Genomic DNA, 23,918 nt, shown 5'->3' on the forward strand with positions numbered 1-23,918 from the left:
CCCCACGTCAGAAAAAAAAAAAAAAATTGTAACAGCCAATAGGAATCCTTTAGAGCAAGTTCAATGGTGTAGCTTAGGGACTTACTTGAAATTTCTTAAAATTGCAAGCTAGTTGCTACACCATTGGAGATGTCCAATTAGATTAGCTTGCCTTAAGCAACAAGCCTCAGAGCATCCACAATGGTAAGCTAGTTGCTACTAGCTTACCATTGCCACATAAGATTTTCAAGCTACAATATTTTTAAGCTAGAAACTATTACAATGGTAAGCTACTAGTGTTGTGGCTTAGATGGGCCCATATGCACAACAACATTACTGAAAATGCAATTGTACTTCATGCCTATTTCCACGTGTATTAGTTTAGTTGACAATTTTTTTTTGTAGGACCATTTGAGTTACTAGCTCCATGGAGCTAGTTGCTCAATTTAAGCTAGTTCAATAAGAGTGTTTCAATGGTTAAGCAAGTAGCTTGAATTTTTTTTATTTGCAAGCAAATCCTTTTGGGTAACCATTGGAGATGCTCTGCTAGTTGCTTAAATTGGCCCACAATATCATATCAACCAATGACAAATTAATTTTTTTTTTCATAATTTTAATTTTATTAAAATTTAATTAGGTTTGATTTTTTTCATAAACTAGCTAAACCATTGGAATGAATTTGTTAAGCTACAAACTTATTGCTTAAAATGTGTTGTGGATTTGTCAAGCGACAAAGTAATTGCTTACCATTGTACTTGCTCTTAAAGAACCCATCTTTTATACTATGTAGATTAGGAAAGCATCTACTTGTAGGGCTGAGCAAAAGCGGTTAACCGCACCGGTTTTGCAATTCGGAGCGGTTAACCGGTTTTAAAAGTTGTCATTTTCTTGCACCGAATCCGAACCGAATTAATTCGGTAAACCGGTTTTTTTTAGAATTGAAACCGAATCCGGAAACCGGATAATCCGCACCGGTTTTGCCACCGGTTTCATAAGAACAAAGAGCCTGTTCTTCTCTTAAAGCCCCTGACTTGTTTTTAAAAACCCAAGTTTTCCATAATAAATGTTCAAAGTTCATGCATACAACTTTAAAATAAGTCTTTATACATAAAGAAGTCCTAAAATACAAATAAAGTAAAACACATACAAATTAACTTGAAAGGTAACAAATTACATAACAAATTGTCCATAATCGAGAACTCCAAAACAGAATAAAAAACTTGCATCTTCGAAGAAGCCATCAACCATCCGTCTCATCAATAACCATAAGAGGTTGTTGTAACACCAAATCCGCCATACCTACAATTTTTAAGGACAATGAAAGCAAAAATTAGATATTCATATTAACACAACACAATGAGTTAACAATTGAAATGTAAAAAACAACTAAAAAACAATGAGTTAGCAATTGAAATATAAAAAACGAACTTGCCTTCTACTTCTTCAATATTCTCCATCGCAAATAAGATTTCTTCAATAATCATTGGAGTATGGGAGGTACGAAGCCAATCTTGGCCACATATAAGAGCTTCCACCATTCTAGGGTTCAAACAAGTACGAAACGAATCAAGAACCCGACCTCCCGTGCTAAAAGAGGACTCTGATGCCACCGTAGAAACGGGAATGGCTAGCACATCCCGAGCCATTTTAGCAAGTATAGGGTATCGTTTTTGGTTATCCTTCCACCATTGCAAAATATTAAGAGTAGAGTGCCTACTTTCCCGATCATCAGTCAAATACTTCTCCCATTCACTTTTACTCTCATTTTCTGCCCCACCCATTTCCATTTCAAATTTGTTCCCCAAGAGAGCACCAAAGTTAAATGTATCATCTTGCTTATTAGTTTGGGGGAATATATTTGATGGGGCATATTCTGCACCCGCTGACCGAGTCAACATATTGAGCAAGGTCAAAGATATCCACAGCAAGTCAACGACTTAGACGGACCCCTAACCGACGCTTTGCGACTGTCACTGTCTCTTGTGCCTCTATTTGGGACAACTACCCGGTAGGGGCATATGTCCACGTACTCATATCCAAGACCCCTCGGCATGGAGTCAACAGGGCCCGCCGGCCTGCCATGGGTCCCTCGGCCGAGGGTAGATCAGTCTTTCCACCTGCTAGCCACTTGGCCACTTGGCCACTACGTGACAAAAGGTGAAAGTCTATAAATAATCCTCAACTCTCATTGAGGAAAGGATCCACAATTTAACCTAAACACCTCATAATCTGGTAATATCTTCCTTATCTCTCTACAACATATACTTCGCCAAGTAACACACAACTTACCTCTTTAAGTTCACTGACTTGAGCGTCGGAGTGAGTACGCTCGGCCAAAGCCGAGCCCTCGGCCTCGTTCATTGTTTCGGAGAGGCCGAAAGAAGGATTCAACCAAAGACGTCATTCTACGACGACAGTGGTAACAAATAAGCGCCCGGAATTACAGGAACAATTGGCGCCGTCGTGGGGAAACAGAGATACTAGAAGCTAGTCAAATCCCCTTAAAAAAAAAAAAAACACAAAACAAACCCACCCAACGAGCTAAGAAGATGTCGAAACGACAGAAACGGTGCTTGTGGAAACCAGGTCGCCAAGATGACACATTCCACAACTCGAAATCGGGCGGTCCCACCGGCCGTATCAGCGATACGACGTACGGGATGCCAATAATACAAGATACACCGCTGCCCGCCGACCAAGTCACTATCATGGGACATGTGGTTGATGCGACTAAGCGAAAGCTACTCCTGGAACTAATGGGCGACGCGCAGGCTCACCTTTGTCACAACGACAAGAGCGGCGGCACCCCTTGCGGGAGATCGGGGTCCCAAAAGTGACTCAAGAAACTTGAACGAAGCATTGGAAGAAGGCGACCATGTCGAGACGCAGGGGGAGCCCAAAGTGCAAGTGGTAGACACGAGCCCTTCCGCACTCGCGGGAGGGGACCGTGTCGCCCGCGGACCGACGAGGCACGCCCCGAGGAGGAGTGAAGGAGTCCGACTCACCGAGTCGGAGAAGAAGTCCGACTCACCGAGTCGGAGAAGAAGCCCGACTCACCGAGTCGGAGAAGAAGCCCTTCCGCCACGGGAGAGGGCCGGACTAAGGATGCGAGGAGCCGTCGCCGCGTGTCATTCGACACGTGGTCGGCCGACCCCTCGATGCCTATGTCCTAGAGGTCTGGTGCCGACTAAGCTAAAGTTGCCACCCATAGCATACAAAGGAGAAGGCGACCCAACCGACCAGGCCCGAGGCTTTCGAGTCTTACATGTCGGTATGGGAGCAACTTTGACGAGGTTTGGTCCGAGTCTTCCCAACGACTCTGCGTGGGATGGCACAAAGTTGGTACGAGGGGCTACCGATGGGTCGGTATCTTTATTACGCCGACCTAAGGGACACATTTTTGGCCCGATATTCTTGCAACAAGAGGAGGGCCGTCGAGACATCGGATCTCGACTATCGAGACGGGAGGGAGGCGAGTCTCTCCGAAGTTATGTGAAGAGGTTCGGCGCCGAGGTTCGGGATTCGTGGTGAGCGAAACCGGCGGCGCGCCTTCGCTTGGCGATGAAAGGCCTCGAGAGGAGACTTAAAAAACGAGCTCATCAAGTGCGGCGGCTTGAACCTAGACTCCGCCGGGAAGATGGCCGACCAAGCCATAAAGGTGGAGGACTACCACAAAACACGGGTAGGCCCGGCGAGGCGGACACTCGAGAGAGAAAGAGCCCAGGAGGACAACCGGATGAAGGACGCCAGTGACAATAATAGGTCACGGTCGACAAATCCGCCGGGAAACGAGAACTCGGCGGGCGCGGGGAGTTCGGGACCGTACTACCAAAGCGGTTCAATGGTCACACCCCCTTGGTCGTATCTCGTCGCCGAGGTCTTTGCCCTGAGCAAGAACGAGGGTCGAAGTGGGAAAGGCCTCCCAAGGCGGGGGGACGGTGACACGAGCCGATCTTGTGAGTACCACGGCCACACCGACCACTTAACTAACAAGCTAAGCATCGAAGAATGCCATTGAAAGAGCGATCCGGAAGGGGAGCCTCGGCAAGTATGTTGCGGAGGCCAAAAGAAGGATACGGCGGCTCGAATAAAAAGTCGTCTTTGAACGGATAGGAGTAATCCATGTTGTCATCGGGGCAACGAACGGTGGAGTACGCTCATGGGCACAAACGGCACTGAGCGAACTATATCGGGCCATCAACTTTGTGCCCAAAACAGCGATCCCCGCTTCCAACATCCCCGACAAAACTATTGGGAAGAAGGACTACGAAGGAGTCATCGCCCCGCACAACGACCCACTAGTAGTCCACTTGGACATATCCAACCACCTGGTCAAGAGGTACCGATTGACACGGGCGCCTACACGAACATCATGTTCGGGGAGTGCTTTCTCAACCTCGGTCGAAGGTTGAGGACTTGAGCCCCCGCACCAATCCGTTTGTCTGATTTTGGGCGGCTGGTACCCACAGGGTCAATCAGTGCCCGGTGATGTTCGGCGAGGGGAATGCGGCTAAGAACGTCTGTCTCGAGTTCGTGGTCATTGACGGCTCGTCGCCTACAACGTTCTCATAGGCCGAGTCACTCGAGCGAGGCCGTGCGTAATGTCCATCGGGCCTTGACAACGATGTATGTCTCGGGCCAGGGGGAAGTGCATAAACTCGTCTCAAAGGACGAAAAGACGAAGTAGTCAACGTCCGGATATCGCCGGAGGGTGCAACAAGCAATCCCTCAAAGTGGCGAAGAAGTCAGAGAAGGGGAAAAGCCCATCCTTACAACAGGAGGGCGACCTCATGGATGCCCTTTGTCGGCATGGTCGAAGGAGCGGAGGCAGAAGAAGTGGAAATTGACCCGGGCGCACCGTAATCGTTTCGGTGTCAACCTGGAGCCAAAATGCGGGCCGCTCTCTGAGACTGCGAGGAAGAACAAAGACGTCTTCGCTTACTCGGCGGCGAGATGCCGGGGGTGAGCGGGAGGTAATTGTTCACAAGTGAACTTGCTCTCCACCGCTCGCCTGTCAAGCGAGAAGATGAGGAACTCCTCGCCGAGAAAGATGAGGCCATCAAAGCCGAGGTAGATAAATTACTAGCGGCGGGCTTTATCATGCCTTGTACTTATCCTGAGTGGTTAGCTAATGTTGTAATGGTGAAGAAATCATCGGGGGCGTGGAGGATGTGTGTAGATTTTACCAATCTTAATAAAGCGTGCCCCAAAGATTGTTATCCCTTGCCTTGAATAGATAGCTTAATTGACGCCACGGCAAGCTACACTATGCTGAGCCTGCTGGATGCCTTCTCAGGGTATCATCAGGTATTCATGGCCGAAGAAGACATGCCTAAATGCGCATTCATCACCGGTAACGGCACATACATGTATAAAATGATGCCGTTCAGTTTGAAGAACGCCGGCGCGACTTACACAAGACTGGTGGACAAAGTGTTCCAAAATAAAAAAAGGGCGAAACATGTAGGCTTACGTTGACGATGCTATTGTAAAAAGCATGTCTGACAGCGAGCACTTAGCCGATTTACACGAGACATTTTGTTCACTAAGGAAATACAAGATGAAACTTAACCCAATGAAATGCAACCGGTGTCCGGTCGGGTAAGTTCCTCGGCGTGCTTGTCGGCGCCGGGGGAATTGATGCCAATCCGAGAGAAAGTCCAAGCAATCCTGGATGCGCGGAGCCGAGGAATCGAAAAGAGGTTATGATGTTGGCCAGGGAGAATGGCGGCTCGGCCCGTTTCATCTCTCGGTCGGTAACCGACAAGAGCACCCATTCTTCAAAGTGTTGAAGGGAAATAAGGACTTGGTGGGGGGAGGAACAGAGCAAAGCTTTCAAGCAGCGAAAGCTCATCTTCAAACTCTCCCAACCACATCCGGCCGATCTTTGGGGAGACGCTATATCTATACATAGCGATTACCTCGGCCACGGTCGATCTTGCCGTGATCATCGAGAAGAAGACAAACAAAGCAACACCCAATCTACTTTGTCGACCATACATTGTTGCCCGCGAAATAAATTACCCACCGATTGAAAAAGCGGCCTTTACGTCGTCGTTGCCGCAAGGAAAGCGAAGCCTTACTTCGACGCATATCCCGTGACGGTCTTAACCGACCAACCATTGGAGAAAGCATTGGAAAAATTTGAGCAATCCGTGAGGCTCATCAAATGGGCGTAGAGCTATCCCGGCCGGCATTCAATACAAGACGAGGCCCTCGATAAAGAGGGCACTGCAGATTTCTGGCCGAGTGCACATATCAAGAAGAGCAAATTCCGGAGTATGGGAAGTATACACCGACGGGTCCTCCACGGCGAACGGCTCGGGAGCGGCATACTTATCATCGACCCAAGCGGGGACGAGTTTGAGTACGCCTTGAAGTTTACCTTCTCGACCTCGAACAACGAATCCGAATACGAGGCGGTGATAACCGGAGTCGAGCTAGCTAGAGCTGTCGGGGCGGAACACATCATTTTGAAAACAGATTCACTTTTAGTGGCTAATCAAATCAGAGGAGAGTACGAGACTCGAGACGACGGGATGGTAAGATACCGGAAAGGGTAAAAGGCGACACTTCAAAATTGAAATCTTTCGGATCTGATGCATTCCCAGTGCGAGAACAACCGAGCCGACGCTCTCTCAAAGCTTGCCGGTTCAACCATCAAGAATGTCAGTCGAACCGTGCTAGTGGACATCAGGAATGCCAAAAGCATTGCGAGACCGTCGGCATGGTGGGCGACATAGAGGCCGAGACGAGCGTGGATGACTCGATAATGAAGTACAACCGATGAATGAATTACCAGGAGGACCGCGAGTCTCTCACGAGAAGATAAAGAGGATCGCAAAGTGACAAGGTACTTGGTGTTTGAAGGAGAATTATACGGGAGGTCGTGACAAGGCCACTCTTGAAATGTGTCGGCCCGGTACCGACGCGGAGCTATCTTGACGAGAAATTCACGAAGGCATCGTGGTCATCACATGGGGGCAAGAACACTAGCCCACAAAGCTCTCGAGAAAGCTATACGGCCCACCATGCTTGAGGATTCAGAACCAAAACCAAAAATGCAACAATGTCAAATGCATGCTCCGGTGATACATGCACCTTCCCGAGACACATGGTAGGTACTTAGCCCCCTTCCTTTTGCACGGTGGGGGATGGATCTACTAGGGCCATTTTCAACGGCATCCGGAGGAAGAAAGTACTTGATTGTCGCCGTTGACTACTTCACCAAATGGATTGAAGGCATCATGATGCCCGGCCAAGACGGCGGCGTAAGAAAGGTAATGCAGGAAAATGTCATAACTCGTTTTGGGCTACCCCAGTCATGGTATTTGACCACGGCCGAGAGTTTTGGAGTAACACTGATAATGAAGCGGTTAGAGGAACTTGGTATCAAATTTGCATACTCCTCGTCCGCCACCCACGAGCAACGGACAAAGGCGGAGCGACGATAAAACAATCCTCAACGGTTTGAATAAGACGTTGAAGACCTAAAGGGAAGATGGGCCGATGAACTACCCGGCGTCTTGTGGTCCCTTCGAACCACGGAGAAAGAAGCAACGAGTACGATCCATTCCACTTAGTCTACGGGTAAAAACGATCCTGCAATTGAAGCAACGTGCGAGCATTGAACGGCCACCTTCAACCGGTTGAAAATGAGGAAGGTCCGAAAGCCTCCCTAGACACAGTCGAAGAAAGCCGAGACACAACACGCCTCAACTTGGCGGTATACCAAAACCGAATGAGAAGAGCCTACAAAGAAGAGTCCCAAAAGGGACTTAAAAGTAGGAGACCTAGTCTAAGAAAGTCACCGCCACCAACAAAGGGAACATTCATGGTAAATTGACGGCTAGCGGGAAGGTCCCTACAAAGCGGTTGAAGAAATGAGGCGGGTACATCGGGGGTGACGGACATGGAGGGTGTGCCTTTGATGAGCCATTGGAACACTGACAATCTCGGTAAATACTTTGTATAGCGGCGGAGGTGTCCAAGACATTTTGTTGGCACCCCGACGCGTGTTTATATCTAATAAAGAATCACCCAAGTTTTCCATCAAAGTGTTTATCCCCTCCGTAGTCATATCGAGGTAGACGCCACGGCCCAGCGAGGCGATCACCCCAAGAAGTAGACGCCACGGCGATCACAACCGCCGTTAGCGATTGATACTCGCGAAAGCGACCAACATGCCTTAGGAACGTATAAGAAACGGTTGAGACGCAATTCTAGCGCCTCGGCCAACCGAAGGCTGGCGGAGGAAGCGATCAACATGTCTACAGATCTGACGTTGTCGGCCGTAACCTCTAGCCGCCTCGGCCAACCGAAGGCTGGCGGGGGGGGACACAACGGTCGATACGCTAACATGTTTACAACGGCGGTTGGAAACGCAAATCGGACGCCTCGGCAGGCCAAAAGTGAAAGAGAAGCGACCAACATGCTAACATGTTTAAAGAAAAAGACGTTAAACACAGTTGAGATACGCATTCTATTTTTGCCTCGGCGGTAGAAGGTAAAACGAAAAAGCGCTCAATTAATAACGCGATAAGACAAGTGAAGGATTGTGATCAAAACCCCGGCCAAGCCAGGGGCCAATAAACAAGCTTTATTAAAAAATGATTACAAGTAAGGAGAATACGGACGACGGTAGTCCCCGTAGGGATAAGCCAAAACACTGACCTACAAAGTTTTACAAAATACAAGAAAAAGAAAAGCAAAAGGTTACAGACATATCATTTGAAGCGCCAAAAGATGGCGGGGAGGAAAGGCTCAATAGTTGGCCCCGAGCAGTGAAACTATCCGAGATCTTGGGTGAAACTGGTGACGACCGCCGTCTCCCTATGCACATTCTTGCTTGCCATCGGCAACGTTAGCGCATCGTCTTTGGTAGGCGACCCGGAAGGCTGTCTTGGCGGCCTCGGTATCTTGGCGGCCTCGGCCTCGGCGACCTCGTTTGCCTTCATTCTCTCAGCTTCCTCCTTGGCCGCCCTAGCCTTCTCAGCAAGGGCCGCCTTCTCCGCGGCCTCCTCTTCCTCCTTCTTCACCCTCGCCTCCTCAGCGGCCTTCGCCTCCGCGGTCTTCTTCTTAGCTTCGAGCTTGTCATCAAGCAGCTCGTCAAATTTTTGCCACGGAAAGGAGCCATCAAGAGGAAAGAGCTCCCCAATCACTTCCCTGGCGGCTTCTTCGGCCGGGTCCGTGTGGGCGCACATGTTAGGAAGAATCTCGCGTTGGAGCGTCTCGATGTCCTCCTCCCTCGGGCGATGATATCATCCTTATTAGGACCACCTTCCCCCGGGCCGAAACATGCCCTTCCATTCGTCCCTCTTCTTAGCATTGAAGTCGGCGACTTTACGAAGGTAGTCACGCCCCTCCGGCGGCTTAGCGGCCGGCGCCGCGACCTCGGCCTTGGCTCTCTCGGCGGGCGCGCCTTTCGGCGTCCTCCCTAAGCTTTCTCTCGGCACGGATGGCTCTTGACCTCGGCCTTAGCCCTCTCTGCCTCCTTATTCGCGGCGTCGAGTTCAAGCTGAGCGCTCGGCGTAGGGCGGCTTCAAGAATGGCCTTCTCTTGCTCCACAATAAGAGCACGACCGTATCGGCCCACTTCGATAGCATCCTGGCCAAACTTAGGCCCTCCGGCCTAATACGGACGGGGGTAGAGGTGAGGAAGGAGGTGACGACGGTGGAATCTTGACCACTTACTGCGCGCAGTTTTCTTCAAAGACGCCGTTCAACGGTGTGCCGGTGAAGCGGCGCGGTTGATCTACAAAAAATTCAATCAAAGCATCCGTGTCAACATACATGGACATACCGAGAGGCTTGTCATCGGAACGCCTAATGAAGCAAGCTAAGTCGAGCCACAGGATAGATCCGTACCATGCTTGGCCTTCTTGGTCGTAGGACGCATTTCTTTAAGCCCCGTGCGGTAGCATGATAGCAGAAATATCGGCGCGGTGGTAGGCTCTTTCCTCTTGCGGAAGAGAGGAGATTCCACCGCCAAGGTGACCACCTCCTCGGCGGTAATATCAACGACCTCCACCGTCTCTTTCGGGTGAAGGGATGGGAGGTGGGCGATGTCGGCCGTCGCCGCCGAAGACTTTGTTTTCCGCGTTCGGCGCGGTATGTTACCAAGAACCTTCGCACAGGGCCGCCGTATTTAAGCCCTTGTGGCGATCCATGAGGTCATTCGGCGCCGGTGCTGCGATCACGAGCTGGGCCTTAGGATGCAAGTCGACAACTTGCTTATTCTTATCAAGTCCCATTCTCCCAAGGATATCTTGAGACGGTCAAGAGCCAAAATGGTGCAATGGAAACGAAGAAAGGGTTAAGTAGAAGAAATAAATCAAAGTTCAAATAACGAAACATTAAAAGCGGGGATGGGCCTCACACCGACCCCACTCACCCCGATTCGAGGGTAGGTATGAGGCCGACGTGGCGAGCGGCGCATCCGAAGAATGATCTGCGTCGTAGGAATCCATCCCTTCGGCATCCCATTCTTCTCCACCTCAAAAAGGCTCATAGCCCGCTTCTCATCCGCATTAAGAGGGACCTTCTTTGGCATCCATCTTAAGCTTACTCGGAGACCCATTTATCATGCTCCGCCTTACTCTCACACCGCAAATTGACTTGGTCTTTGGAAGACCAGGGGCGATGGATAATCCTCGGAACCTCAACGTACACCCACCGATCTTTCCGGTCCTTGCAGGAAGAAAGCTTATCAACGGAGACGTAACCGGCTCCGTCGCACCTGTACCACCCCAACGCGACCGGGGAGCCGACGTAGAAGGTGATGGAGCGGCGGAATAAGTTCACCGTCGGGACCTCCCCCTTGAAAAGCGAGAGCCACACAAAGCCGACTATAGTCCTAATGGCCAACGGGTGCAGTTGGGCCACGACGACGTTCATGGCTTTAATTATGGCCATAACGTGTTCATTCGGAGGAAACCGGAGCCCATACTCCGGTGTCGATGTATACGCCGTGCGGCCGGAGGAGGGCAACGAGACCGCGACCTTCCTCGGGAATTACAATACTATACTCCCTAGAAGAGAAGTGACGTTCGAAAACGTCGGGACGGAACAATGGCAAACTTGTGGGTCCAAGCACGGTCGGGCGGACCTTACGAGCGTCGCCGTGATCCATGATGTACGACCTCTCCTTATTGGGATGAGCCATTTCCTCATCATCACCGTCATCATCAACATCATCATCATCCTCCCAATCCTCCAGAGCTTTTGGATCAACTTCGGGAGAAGGAGACCTAGGGCCCCAGACCTTATCGGGACGGCGGCTAGTGCCTCCTCTTCATCAAGACGCGACGGGGAACCCCCCGGCGCACGGTTACTAGGACCAGGCATCAATGAGAAGACTTGTTCACAACAAAAAACTTAACAATTAAAAGTTAAAAATTTGTTTGTTTACCTTGAAGAAAAAGTGCTACGCCGGAGTAACGCTTCGAAGCCTAGAGAGAAGTTTCGTCAAAGAAAGTTAAGGAAGAAGAAATTTTTTTGAGAAAATGAATTTGGAAGGCCAAATTCAGGGGCTAACTCTCCTATTTATAGGGCAAAGCCCACTCAATCCGACCAATCAGGGCAAAGCCCATGAAGCGTCAACCAATCAACAACGAGACACATGTCGAGCATGCGACCATGGAATGTCAATCGACAAACGGTTACAAAACTTCTTCAACACGCTCCTTGACAGAATGCCAATCGACGTATCTTCTTGACACACCCCTTGGTATCTACTTGCCAAACGGGCCCGATTCAACCAAGCTTGGCGACCTAGTGGGACAATCAAAAGCACACGGCACTCACAACCTCGGTCTCGGCCGGCGCCACTCTCTTTTCCACATCTGATGTCCATTACACATCCATGTGGAGGGGGATATGGTGCTTGCCTAAGCGGAACCAAGTCGAGGTAGAAGAAGCGGAGGCGAGAAAATTTCAACTTGCGCGGAATACGCTCAACACTCATCGAAGGTCCATACCACGGCATAAACTACGGCTGGGGTAAATTGATGGGGCATATTCTCGCACCCGTGACCGAGTCAACATATTGAGCAAGGTCAAAGATATCCACAACAAGTCAACGACTTAGACTGACCCCTAGCTAACCGACGCGGCTTGTCGGCTGTCTCTTGCCTCAGGTTTCTACTGGGACAACTAGCCACCGGGGCATATGTCCACGTACTCATATCCAAGACCCCTCGGCATGGAGTCAGTGGGCCGCCGGCCGCCATGGGTCCCTCGGCCGAGGGTAGATCAGTCTTTCCACCTACTAGCCACTTGGCCACTTGGCCACTACGTGACAAAAGGTGAAAGTCTATAAATACTTCTCAACTCTCATTGAGGAAAGGATCCACAATTTAACCTAAACACCTCATAATCTGGTAATATCTTCCTTATCTCTCTACAACATATACTTCGCCAAGTAACACACAACTTACCTCTTTAAGTTCACTGACTTGAGCGTCGGAGTGAGTACGCTCGGCCAAAGCCGAGCCCTCAGTTCGTTCATTGTTTCAGGAGAGGCCGAAAGAAGGATTCAACCAAAGACGTCATTCTACGAGCCACGAGTGGTAACAAATAACTGCTTCGGAATTACACCCGGAACAATATTAGTAGTGGTGGAAGAACTAGATGCACTGTTTGAAGTTTTAGGAATAGAGGAAGCATAAAAATCAAAGAAAGTCTCGAAGAAGTATGTAATATTCATGGCGAGAAGACGGCCTTTATCAATACCATATATGGTTTTAACCATCCATTCCACATAAGTCATTTTATATCTTTGGATCGAGAATAAGAGAGACAAACAAAAGCAAATTGAGATTCTCAATCTTACCCCAATACTTGTCATACTTCAACTTCATTTTAGAAGCCATATTCCGAACTCCTTCATCCTTGTGACTAAGATGTTGATAAATCACTTCACCAACCCCAAATATAATCTCCACATAATAATTACTAGTAACATAACGACTACCGGACAACTTTAATGTTGCATCATAGAAAATTTTCAAGAAAGGCAAAAAGTAAGACACTTGTTTCCACTCATCAGTTGTAAGGTAGTCACCAACCTTCTTCATTTCCTTTTGAAGATTAGAATCTTTTACAAGCAAACACCCAAAAGCCTTCTTAAATTTTATCGCAATATCAAGCATTAAGTAAGTGGAGTTCCATCTAGTTTCAACATCCAAACATACAAGACTCTTACACTCTATTTTCTCTTCCACAATACAAGCTTGAAATTTTTCCTTTCTAGCGGGTGAAGCTTTCACATATTTACAGAGAGTACGGATTTTAATAATTGCATTCTCAAGATCATGCAAGCCATCTTTAACAACCAGATTTAGAATATGAGCCGCACACCTCATGTGTAAATATTTCCCACCCATAACATCACATTCCGAGTTATTAAATTTTCTCCTCAAATAATCAACTGCAACATCGTTGGAGCTAGCATTATCGACCGTGACTGTCAAAATGTTCTTTAAGTTCCATTCACTCAAGCATTTCTCAAGATTTTACCAATTATCTTACCGAATGAAAGAAAGTTGACAAAAGTTGACGATTCTTTTATGCAAAACCCAATTATCATCAATAAAATGAGTAGTGAGACACATATAGGCTAAATTTTGACCCGGTGTCCAAGCATCTGTGGTGAGACATACCCGAGAAGAGAGTCGACCAAAGAAATCATACAATTTTTTTCTTCCTTCAATAAATAGAGCATAACAATCTCTAGCCAATGTGAATCGTGAAGGAATAATAAATTGAGGGTTCATGTCTTTACAAAAACCTTTAAATCCGTCTTTTTCAACACACATAAAAGGCAATTCATCAACAATTACCATCCTAGCAAGTGATCTCCTAGCAATTTCCTGATTAAAAGTCCATACTTTTGGAACACTGATAGTTTCAGCGGAACCATCATCATTAATAATAGTGGTCGTCTCAATATTGATCAACTTTTGTCTCTTATCCACATTAGCTGGTGCTTTTGGACATCTAACAGTATGACCACTTAAATTACTTGTCCCATTTTTGGAAGAGGACGCAAAGTTACGATTACAGTAATTGCACTTAGCATAATTAGGGTCGTCAGTTTTACTATAATGACACCAAACTTCTGAGGCATTTTTTCTTTTATGAGAAGAAGACTCACCCTGACTTGTACTTGGAACTTTAGGAGGTCTGGGTGGTTTGTTATTCTTTCGAGACTATGAAGCTCGACGATGAGAAGTTTGAACCTCATCCTCTTCACTTTTGTCATCCAAATTGATCAACCTTTCATTATCGTCATTCTCATCAAAACTCGATGACATCTACAACAAAATTTAAAGCTTTAGATGATAATAATTAATAAAGCAGTAGCTAAACAATAGCTAGATAGAAATAAAAATGAGTAAGAATAGCAAAGACAGAAAAAACAATGTGACGGAAACAATGAACAAAAATGCGATGGCATTGAGATTCGAATTAATGAACAAAAAGACGGAAAATTCGAATTAATGAACAAAAACAGGAGAAAAAACCATTGAGATTGAACATAAAAATCGAAACAAACAAATCACTGAGACCGAAACAATGAAAAACAAAGTAAAATTCGAATCAATTATACAATCAATACACAATCAAAACAGTAAAAACATATGATTAAAGACGGAAAACAGATCAATATGATGTATAAAAGGATGAATATATAAACCTTAGTAATTAAGAGCTCGAAAATTCCAGTGAATTAATGAACAAAAAGACAGAAATATCAAATATATATGAACAAAAAGACGGAAAATTCGAATTAATGAACAAAAACAGGAGAAAAAACCATCGAGATTTGAGACGGCAACAATCAATCAACTAAAACATAAAAACCGAAACAAACAAATCATCGAGACCGAAACAATGAAAAACAAAGTAAAATCCGAATCAATTATACAATCAATACACAATCAAAACAGTAAAAATATATGATTAAAGACGAAAAAAAGATCAATATGATGTATAAAAGGATGAATATACAAACCTTAGTAGTTAAGAGCTCGAAAATTCCAGTGAATTAATGGTAGATCTGGAGTTATTTTGAAGAGGAGAAGAGGAGAAGAGGAAAGGGCGAAAGGCTGCGTTTGGTTTAGGGTTTTCTCAAATGAAAAATGAAAAAGAGTTGGGTTTGGAGTTGGGTTTACGCGTAGGTTTGGACTTTTGAGTCCATGTATTTTTTTTTTTTTTTTTTTTTTTAAATTTTAATTTTTATTAAACCGGTTTAAAAATCGGGCACCGGTTTCGATTTAGTAAGATCCGTATCCGCTCCGATTCAACAATAAAAAATACGGTTCGGACCCCAGAACCGGAAAAAAACCGAATTTTCGGTCACCTTAAAACGGTTTTCGGTTCGGATTCGGTTTTAAAATTCGGATCGGCTTTTTTTGCTCAGCCCTATCTATTTGTGCTATATGTCCTTTCTCTGAACTAAACAAGCAAACATTCAATTTTCATGATTTGAGTTCAACTGTACTGCAACATCCTTCCACTCTCCTCATTTAATCATTTTCATGCCAAGAAAAAAAAATGATTGAAGAAAGGGAAGAGTTGATGTATCAGCCCATCATATTGGTGATGAAACAAACACTCTTAAAAGAAATGCACATTTTCTCAAACCCACATTCCACACTAACCTTCCGCTTCCGGAACCGCCTTCTGATTCCCTCACCTCCAAACCCAACATTTCGCTGTTGAAATCCGTTGTTTCGTTCAAAGGTAGATCAGTACCCCAAAAGAATTGGGTCACTTGGGTTGATGCTTTGAGGCAAACCCATCAAGATAAATGGCAGCAAGTTGGTATTTTTGATGCAATTATTGCTTCTACTTACAACATTACCAACTATAACGAGTTGATCATTGCGTTAGCTGAGAAATGGTCCCCAGAAACCAACACCTTCGTGTTTTCTTTTGGTGAAGCTACTGTTACTCTTGAGGATGTTATGATGTTAGGTGGGTATTCTGTGTTGGGGGAGTGTGTTAGATTTCTGAATCAGAGTAGTGAATTTGAGGAGATTACGAGAAAGATGCTGTCTTTTTTCTAGAATGCTACTACTGTCGTGCAACATTCCGAGTGGATTGAATATTTTACTGGTTTAGGGGGTGAATCTGAACACATTGCATTTCTTGTGTTATGGTTATCAAGGTATGTGTTTCCTACACAGTCTTTTGATTACATTCACCGCATGTTTTCGCTATTGCAATATCGCTTGCTAGAGGAACTAGAATTGCCCTTGCTCCTGCTGTGTTAGCATCAATTTACAGAGATTTACGACTTTTGAAAGCAAAAATTGTCGATTTTGTTGCTCAAGGGAAAGATTATAGATCCAATCTCTGTGGGCACCTTTACAGTTAGTTCAGGTGTGGGTTTGGGAGAGGTTTATGTCTCTTTGTCCAAAACCTACCTCTCTCCATTCGGGTGAGCCAAGAGTGGCTCGTTGGTTGAAATCTGGAAAGAGGACAATTCGTTTACTTAGGTTCGAGTTTGAGTCAGGTGGAGAATGTTTTCTGTGGAAGCCCTATGCGTTATATGTAACGGATAAGAAATTCTCTGAATTCTATAGTGATGGGAAATCGGTAGTGATAAATTCCAAGCTAAGTGATCAATTAGTATCATTTGCTAGATGCTTGAGACCTTGTGAGTTAATTGGACTAGATTGTATTGAGCAATACCTCCCACACCGGGTAGGAATGCAATTTGGTTTCGACCAACACATTCCATGCCCTATCTCTAGGTCTAACCAAAGTGTCGAGTTAGCTTGGAGTAGCTATACAAAGCCTCTTGATGGTAGTGTTCTCTACTTACCTCCTAGATTGCTTAGAGGCGAGGTTACCACTCGGTATGTCCATTGGTGGGGGACCAAATCATATCAATGTATCACCCAAAGAAGAAGAAGAAGTGAGAGGATAGCCAAGACTAGGTCCAATGTATTGGAAATCGTTAGCAAAAGGCAACGTGTTGTGAGGGCTGAGAAGAACACACCAACCTACGCTGCTTCAATTAACGAACCAGGGGAAGGGAGCAATCAGGTTCCTGAAAATGATGCACCAACTCAAGTTCCTGAGATGAACACATCTTGTAATTCTACAACCAATGATGAACCAGGGAACATAAACCAAATGAGTAATCCCATTGACGATCCAATTGACATCCGAAATGAGCAGAACAATGTAGAGGATTGTTTGGTAAACAACAGAAGAAATGAGGTTCCTGAAAACTCTGAATATAATATCATTATTTTGCCGGGCATGGACACTGAGATGCAGAACAATGTTGATGAGCCTTTGATAATTGAAGACGATGACGATGATGACTACAAGGACGATGAAGACAAAGGTGTCAGAGTTATCAACATGATGTGTTTGGAGTTTGACGATAGAATTAGGAAGCTTGAAGCAATATTTTCTAAGATGAAAGCAGCAGCTGAACTTAGGTTCAAGGGAAGTAAAGATTGATGGAAGTCGTATAATGCAATCCCGCTTTTGTATGAGGTTATTGTTAAGTAATGTTGCAGACTGATGAATGAAACACAAATATGTTCAGGTGTTCAAGTTTATTGTACTATATGTGTAAGATCGTCTGACGTCTGTTGTTGTTGTGTAGGATCAGTTGTAATAACTATTTAACTAGCTTATATACTCCCTTCGTCCCAATCATTTGTTTACTTTTTTATCCTCTTGTGAGGTGTATTTTAATCACAAATGATTGAGACGGAGGGAGTATTTATTTCCTGCGTGTTTAACTGGTTTATCAAGGTATTGAGATTAAAGAAGTATAATCTGATGTGCATTTTGTGCTGATATTCATATGGGAAAATTAAGAACATTTTGGTTCATTTTTTGTCCACTGAAAAGGAAGTATAGATCAAAGTTGCTTCCAAAAATGAAGACAAGGATTAATATTTATCGGTTCAAGGTCACTTAAATAATTGAATGTGATGCAGTTTACTTAAGTGTATTAAACCCCAAGCTGAATTACATTCTGATCAATGCAAAATAGCATTTTACAGCGACTAAATAAGTGCATAGTTTCCTTATTTCGATTTGCAGTTTTAGGCTAAGCGTCGAGGGGACTCAAAAATAGCATCAGAAGTCAGACGAGGTAATCTGGTCATTTGAATCAGTTTAGAGTCGGGTTAAACAAGTTATTATCAAGATGAATATTTATCAGACTCAGTTCATATGGAGTCATCAATGAATTGCATCCTATACGGCTATACACAAGTTATTATCAGGTTTTTCACTGGCGGTCGATGGAATGTCAACAACCGTATTATTCCTACACTACCCACTAGAGGTGGCAATCGGATCACTCGGGTCGGTTACGGTCGGGTTATTTCGGGTTCGAGTTGTGTCGAGTCAGTGACATGTCGGGTCAGTTACAGGTCACGTCGAGTTATCGTCGGGTCGGGTCATCAGTGGGTGGCAAGTCGGGTAGGCTCAATAGCGGGCCAGTCTTGGGTCAGGTTATCAGCGTATATTTTATCTTATTCGTTTTTCGGTATTGCTCTTTCACATACGGCTTTTACTCTTGTACATACATTTTTCTCATAATATTTCCAAACATTACCCTCTTAATATATCTCTCTTTCTCCTAAAACCTAATTAAATATCACTCAAATTTTTCAAATTATAGATCTTAATTCTTGTATCGAACAAGTAATTACTTCGATTTATCAAAAAATTACATTAATTTGTTATGTACTAGATTGTTTGCCCGTGCGTTGCACGGGTTCTAATTTTGTCTTTCCTCTAATTTTTCTGGACTTTTTAATATCAGTTTAAATGATACGTAAAAGTTGTGTTTCAATTACTCAAATAAGGTACTCCGTGCAAAATTTTCCCTACTTTTGAGTGATTAAAACTCTCATTGTTAATACTACTCCATTTTAAGTATTTATTTGCTTTTATTCCTAACTTTAATTATATATTAAATCAAATAACTATGTCACATTTTTTTCCTAACTTTAATCCCTTATATTTTTAATCAAATCTATGCCAAAGGTTACACTGTCGTCTAACTTGTTGTCTTTCATCATTTATCCAATAGTTTCCCCAAATCATACCCACAAAGACATTCATCTTATCGGGTTTTATTCAAATCCCCAAATGCAAGGGTTTGCTTTCCTTATTCCAACAATGGCAATCCGATCATCACCATTTAAATCATTCTCATCTCCATTTAAATCAGTCTCATCTCCGAACCTTTCTGGTCTTTAATTTCCGTCGAATAGGGGATCATTCTCGGTCATTGTCATCCATCGCCGACTGCATAAGATCGGTTCATGCTTTAGCAACCAAGGTAACATTCACTTGTATAATCTCATGGATCCTTTTGCTTGGTTTTCAAATTGGTTCCTTATTAAACATGGAACACGGGTTTCTAAAGGTACACCCAGGTCTGATTCCAGTTTTTTCCCTGCATAAATTTTGCAGTCTGCATATCAGACAAAACAAAAACAAATCACCCTTCTGCAGACTTCTTCGATCTCCCACCTGTATTTCAAAACTTTCCCTCCTAAAAAGTTAATATGGACCCCGAAGGTATAATGGGTATCAAAAAGTTGATAACTTTGATGATCCCGTCTACTCCCTCCGTCTCAGTCATTTGTTATAATTAATTAAAATACTGCCCAGGAGGAATAAAAAAAGCAAACAAATGATTGAGACGGAGGCAGTGTGTGATGATTGAATGTATAATGTGGTATTTGATATGCAATATTTGGGCTAAAAATAGCATAATAAGGAAGACCCACTCAATGAAATAAAAGGCTATGAGAGGAGTGATAAGGAGGAAGGAAGCCCGTAATTAGGAAAATGGGGAACGGGCTGAAAGAGGACCACGGGCCCATCAGAGGAGACGTCCGGATTAAGGAAAGGCAAGTTAGGGAGATCAGGGAGAATTGGGAAAAGCGGTCGAGTTTGGAAAGAGTTCTTATGGAAATTATATTCCCTTTCCATAATCAAAGTAGGACATATCTAGGGTTCTCACCCTATAAATAGCCAAAAAAATCAAATCAAGAAGGACATTCAACAACGCATCCACACACATACTTACGTTAAGGCATTAGCACATTCTTATACCCAAATATACATCCGTCCAAGATCTTGCAGGCCTGACACCTCACGCCAGCAGGATTAGTTCTACGTTTCAATTGTAATCGTCCTCCTATTCAAGTATAGTGCGATATTTGGCAGGGTACCGTCTGTAACAGCCCTAAATTATCACGACCAAAAACGATAAACTAAAGATGGAAAATTCACGGCTGTCACTCCACACTTAGCTGATAATGCCAAGTGCAAGGTAAATAGAGGGTAAGCTTTTAAAACCAAAATACATGTCTCAAAACTTTATCAAAATAAATAATAAGCTATAAGTCGCAGTGGAAGACTATAAGGCTTACAAAATCCAAAACAATAGTAAAATCTCAAATCCAATAAACTTATAAGAATATGTAAATAAATTAAGACGAAGCGCTTTATTCAAAATCCTTCCTCGCTCGTACTATTCCCATATCTAATATGCACCAATGCCAGCACCTCAAGTGTACCTATCAACTCTACCCCAAATATAAACAGGTACAGGTTCCAGTGGGGGAACGACCCAAATATAAGGACGTCAGCAAAGCTGAGTTTTAAGAAAACTAAGGAGAAATGACAAATGCATAGAACAATATTATAAAATTTACAGGGCTCCAAAAATCAAAGTAAGAGAGAACTATATTCCAAAACCAACATTATCATAAATCCAATAACAATTGTTAAACCGTTAAAAATCCAAAACTTTCACCGCCTGTGTGCCAAGGTCCTACCCTTGACATGGTCTAGAGGTATCACCTGTGCTTGGTCAGACTTATAAGAATGCGCATCTCTCACATTTGGGTAGTCAGTAGGATGAGGCTGCCAAAAGGAGAAAGTCTAACCCCCTAGCAAGTGGGGGCCGGTCAAACCCCACCCAAATGGAACTCGGGCCAAGAGTTCAGTTTTCGGGACGTAATCCCAAGGACGTCTCAGACGCACCTTAAAACCTGCGAGACCAACAGAACTCCCAGAGTCTGCTACATAATCACCAAGACGGCTTGCGCCAAATAATTTCCAACTGGTGACCCATGGTCACATAGAACAATATTTAAAAATTCATAAAAGCTAATATAAATTCATCGTTGCCAAAAGTATATAAAAACTCTTTAAATGTTAAACCGAACATGCTCTTAATTTTAAAAAGGGTAAAAGTCCTTACCTCTCAAGACGGTCAATCCAAGCTAGCTTAACCCAAAAAATCTTTTACTTCGAAACCACAAGCTACAAGTATACAATTTAACCGATTACTATATTATCCAATATTTAAGGTAAAGTGAGAAATACTAATGGACCTAGTACAAACTTGCTCAAAAGGCTTGCAGACTTAACAACTTATCCGAAAATCATTGTGTACATCATCTTGATAAGCCAACTCGAAATCAGTATACTACCCAACTCAGCTTTTACACTTATATAATTGTCACATGGAAATATTTACGCCACTCACTTATTTATCAAAATCAAAAGCTTCAACAACATGACACCATAAAAGGAAGCATAACTTTCAAAACCATCATCAGTACAATAACAAATGCTAGCTCTAACTCTCATACTCAAATTGTGACCCACGGCAGAGAGTATAAAATTATAAAACACCACCACTAATTGTTAATTCCAGCATTTAGACTCGTCTCATTGTCCCTGACAATTAACCATTAAAATTTGATTGCCCTTTCTCCACTATCTAAGTTATCAACTCCCTGTATACTCACAAACATGAAGACTAGCACTTCTGCGTATACCACAACCACTAACACTTGTTTGCCCACTTTCCCATTATTATCCTTACCCCAACATCTATGCAAATCCACACATATATACGTATCAATAGTGACGATTGACGACAAAAACTGCTATTAAACATTAAGCAGAGCCCAACATCAATCCCGACTTATTTCTCACAATTACTCCCCATATAAATTAATCACAATATCATCTTAATTTAGCAAAGTATAGGCAAAATAAATATAAATACTTTTTAAACAGAATAAATTGAACAGAATGAATTGGGCGGAAACTCACGATTAAATATAGTATGACAGAGGGGAGAGGAGGACAATAAAAGTCGTGGTCGGAGCTTCGCGAATCTGCCGGTGAACCACGCAGTAACGAGAGAAAGAGAACAGAAAGGAAGAAATAGGGTTTGGAGCTTGTAAAAAGGGGGAAGACAAAATAAGAAAAAGTTGTGGTATTGGATAGAAAAAAACGGGTATACTGTTTTAGTAGAAGAAATCTTTTATTTTTATTAATATGTAAAATTGGGTCAAAGCCCGTGCCAAGTCCAAGTCCGTGCATAGAAAATATCCGACCCTTGAATTAATCCCAAATCAATTTCTTTTATGAAAAGTCTAAAATGATTTTGTTCTCCCCATATTAATAATAACAAAACATAAGTTTTTCTTTAATAGTTTACGAGTTCAAATCCCATAATGAATAATGTACAAGTAACGCTTTATAAATAACTCCGAAAAATAACGGGGTGTTACAGACTTCCCTCCTTAAAACAAAGCTTCGTCCCCGAAGCTTAAACTCTTCCTTAAAACATTTACCTTAATTTTCATACTCCACTGTCTACCCACTTCATATAATCAAAATTTCACCAGGATTCTCACTTTTATACATTACCTTACAACTCCTCTTAGTTTCCTCAACTCCAAAGGTAAAGTGTCACTAGCTATAAAACTAAGAGCATGTCGAATTTGCACAAGAACATATTTTTCCAAGGACAACGCATTTTAACAAACTCCATGTATATTTCACAAGTGTAGAGAAAAATGATTAAATAAGTAAAATGAAAATTTTCGGAAGTGTTTAAAAAACGCACAATTGAACCAGCACATAAGTATGTACCTATACTGGCCACACCACCAGGGGATAACCCCAACCAGTACCAACATATAGCATTAGTATTAGCAAATATTGAGCATTAAGCATGATGAATACCAGCAATTATTATGCAATGTTATGCAAAATCAGGAAATATAAAGTAAACGTGCCAAAATACAACACACCAACCTCACACCCAAACTCAGTAGATCAGGGTACATGTAAGAATCACAAAGGAAATTTAAATGTACAAATCTCGACCCTCTTAAAACAAAGCTTCGTCTACGAAGCGTAAAATTACCTTAGGTAAAGAGGTGAGGGTACTTGTCTCTCATAGCAGATTCAACTTACCAGGTAGCTTCCTCTACGTTGTTATTGTTCCATAAAACTTTGACCATGTAAGTTTCTCCTCTACGCGTTTTACGCACCTTAGTATCCAAAATTTGTATTGGTGTTTCCTCATAAGTCATTGTCTCATCAAGCTCAATAGTCTCCGGATCCAAGACGTGAGATGGGTCACTAACATATTTTCTTAGTTGAGAAACGTGAAACACATTATGAACTCTCTCTAAGTTAGCTGGTAAGTCAAGTCGGTAAGCTACCTCACCAACACGCTCCAAAATCTCGTAAGGTCCAATGAATTTTGGGCTCAATTTTCCCTTCTTACCAAATCTCATTACTCCCTTAGTAGGCGAGACACGCAAAAGAACTTTGTCACCAACCTCAAATTCCACATGTCTACGAGTTTTATCAGCATAACTCTTTTGCCGATCTTGGGCAGCTTTCATTCTACCTTGAATAACCTTAACTTGCTCAACCATTTCAGTAATCATCTCGGGCCCTAAAAGTACAGACTCACTTATATCATTCCAACAAATAGGACTCCTGCATTTGCGCCCATAAAGCGCCTCAAATGGTGCCATCTGAATTTTTGCCTGGTAGCTGTTATTATATGAAAATTCAATAAGATCCAATTTATCTTCCCAATCTCCTTGAAACTGCAAA

The 23,918-nt window shown here is 43.6% G+C and overlaps 1 long non-coding RNA gene across 2 annotated transcripts; it reads right to left on the bottom strand.

Annotated features, from left to right (window-relative positions):
• Window positions 1-1,010: 1,010 nt before the first annotated feature.
• LOC141626511 (uncharacterized) lies at window positions 1,011-22,288 on the bottom strand. 2 transcript variants are annotated; one of them, XR_012536090.1, is made up of 4 exons: window positions 22,110-22,288; window positions 21,247-21,308; window positions 14,134-14,293; window positions 1,011-1,278 (listed from the first exon to the last, which is right to left on the bottom strand). It is a non-coding gene; the product is annotated as an uncharacterized LOC141626511 (long non-coding RNA). The 2 variants fall into 2 exon arrangements; XR_012536091.1 differs by lacking the exon at window positions 1,011-1,278 and adding an exon at window positions 13,004-13,407.
• Window positions 22,289-23,918: the final 1,630 nt, after the last annotated feature.

The sequence above is a fragment of the Silene latifolia genome, chromosome Y, assembly GCF_048544455.1.
Source record: "Silene latifolia isolate original U9 population chromosome Y, ASM4854445v1, whole genome shotgun sequence".
In the NCBI taxonomy this organism is placed as follows: domain Eukaryota; kingdom Viridiplantae; phylum Streptophyta; class Magnoliopsida; order Caryophyllales; family Caryophyllaceae; genus Silene; species Silene latifolia.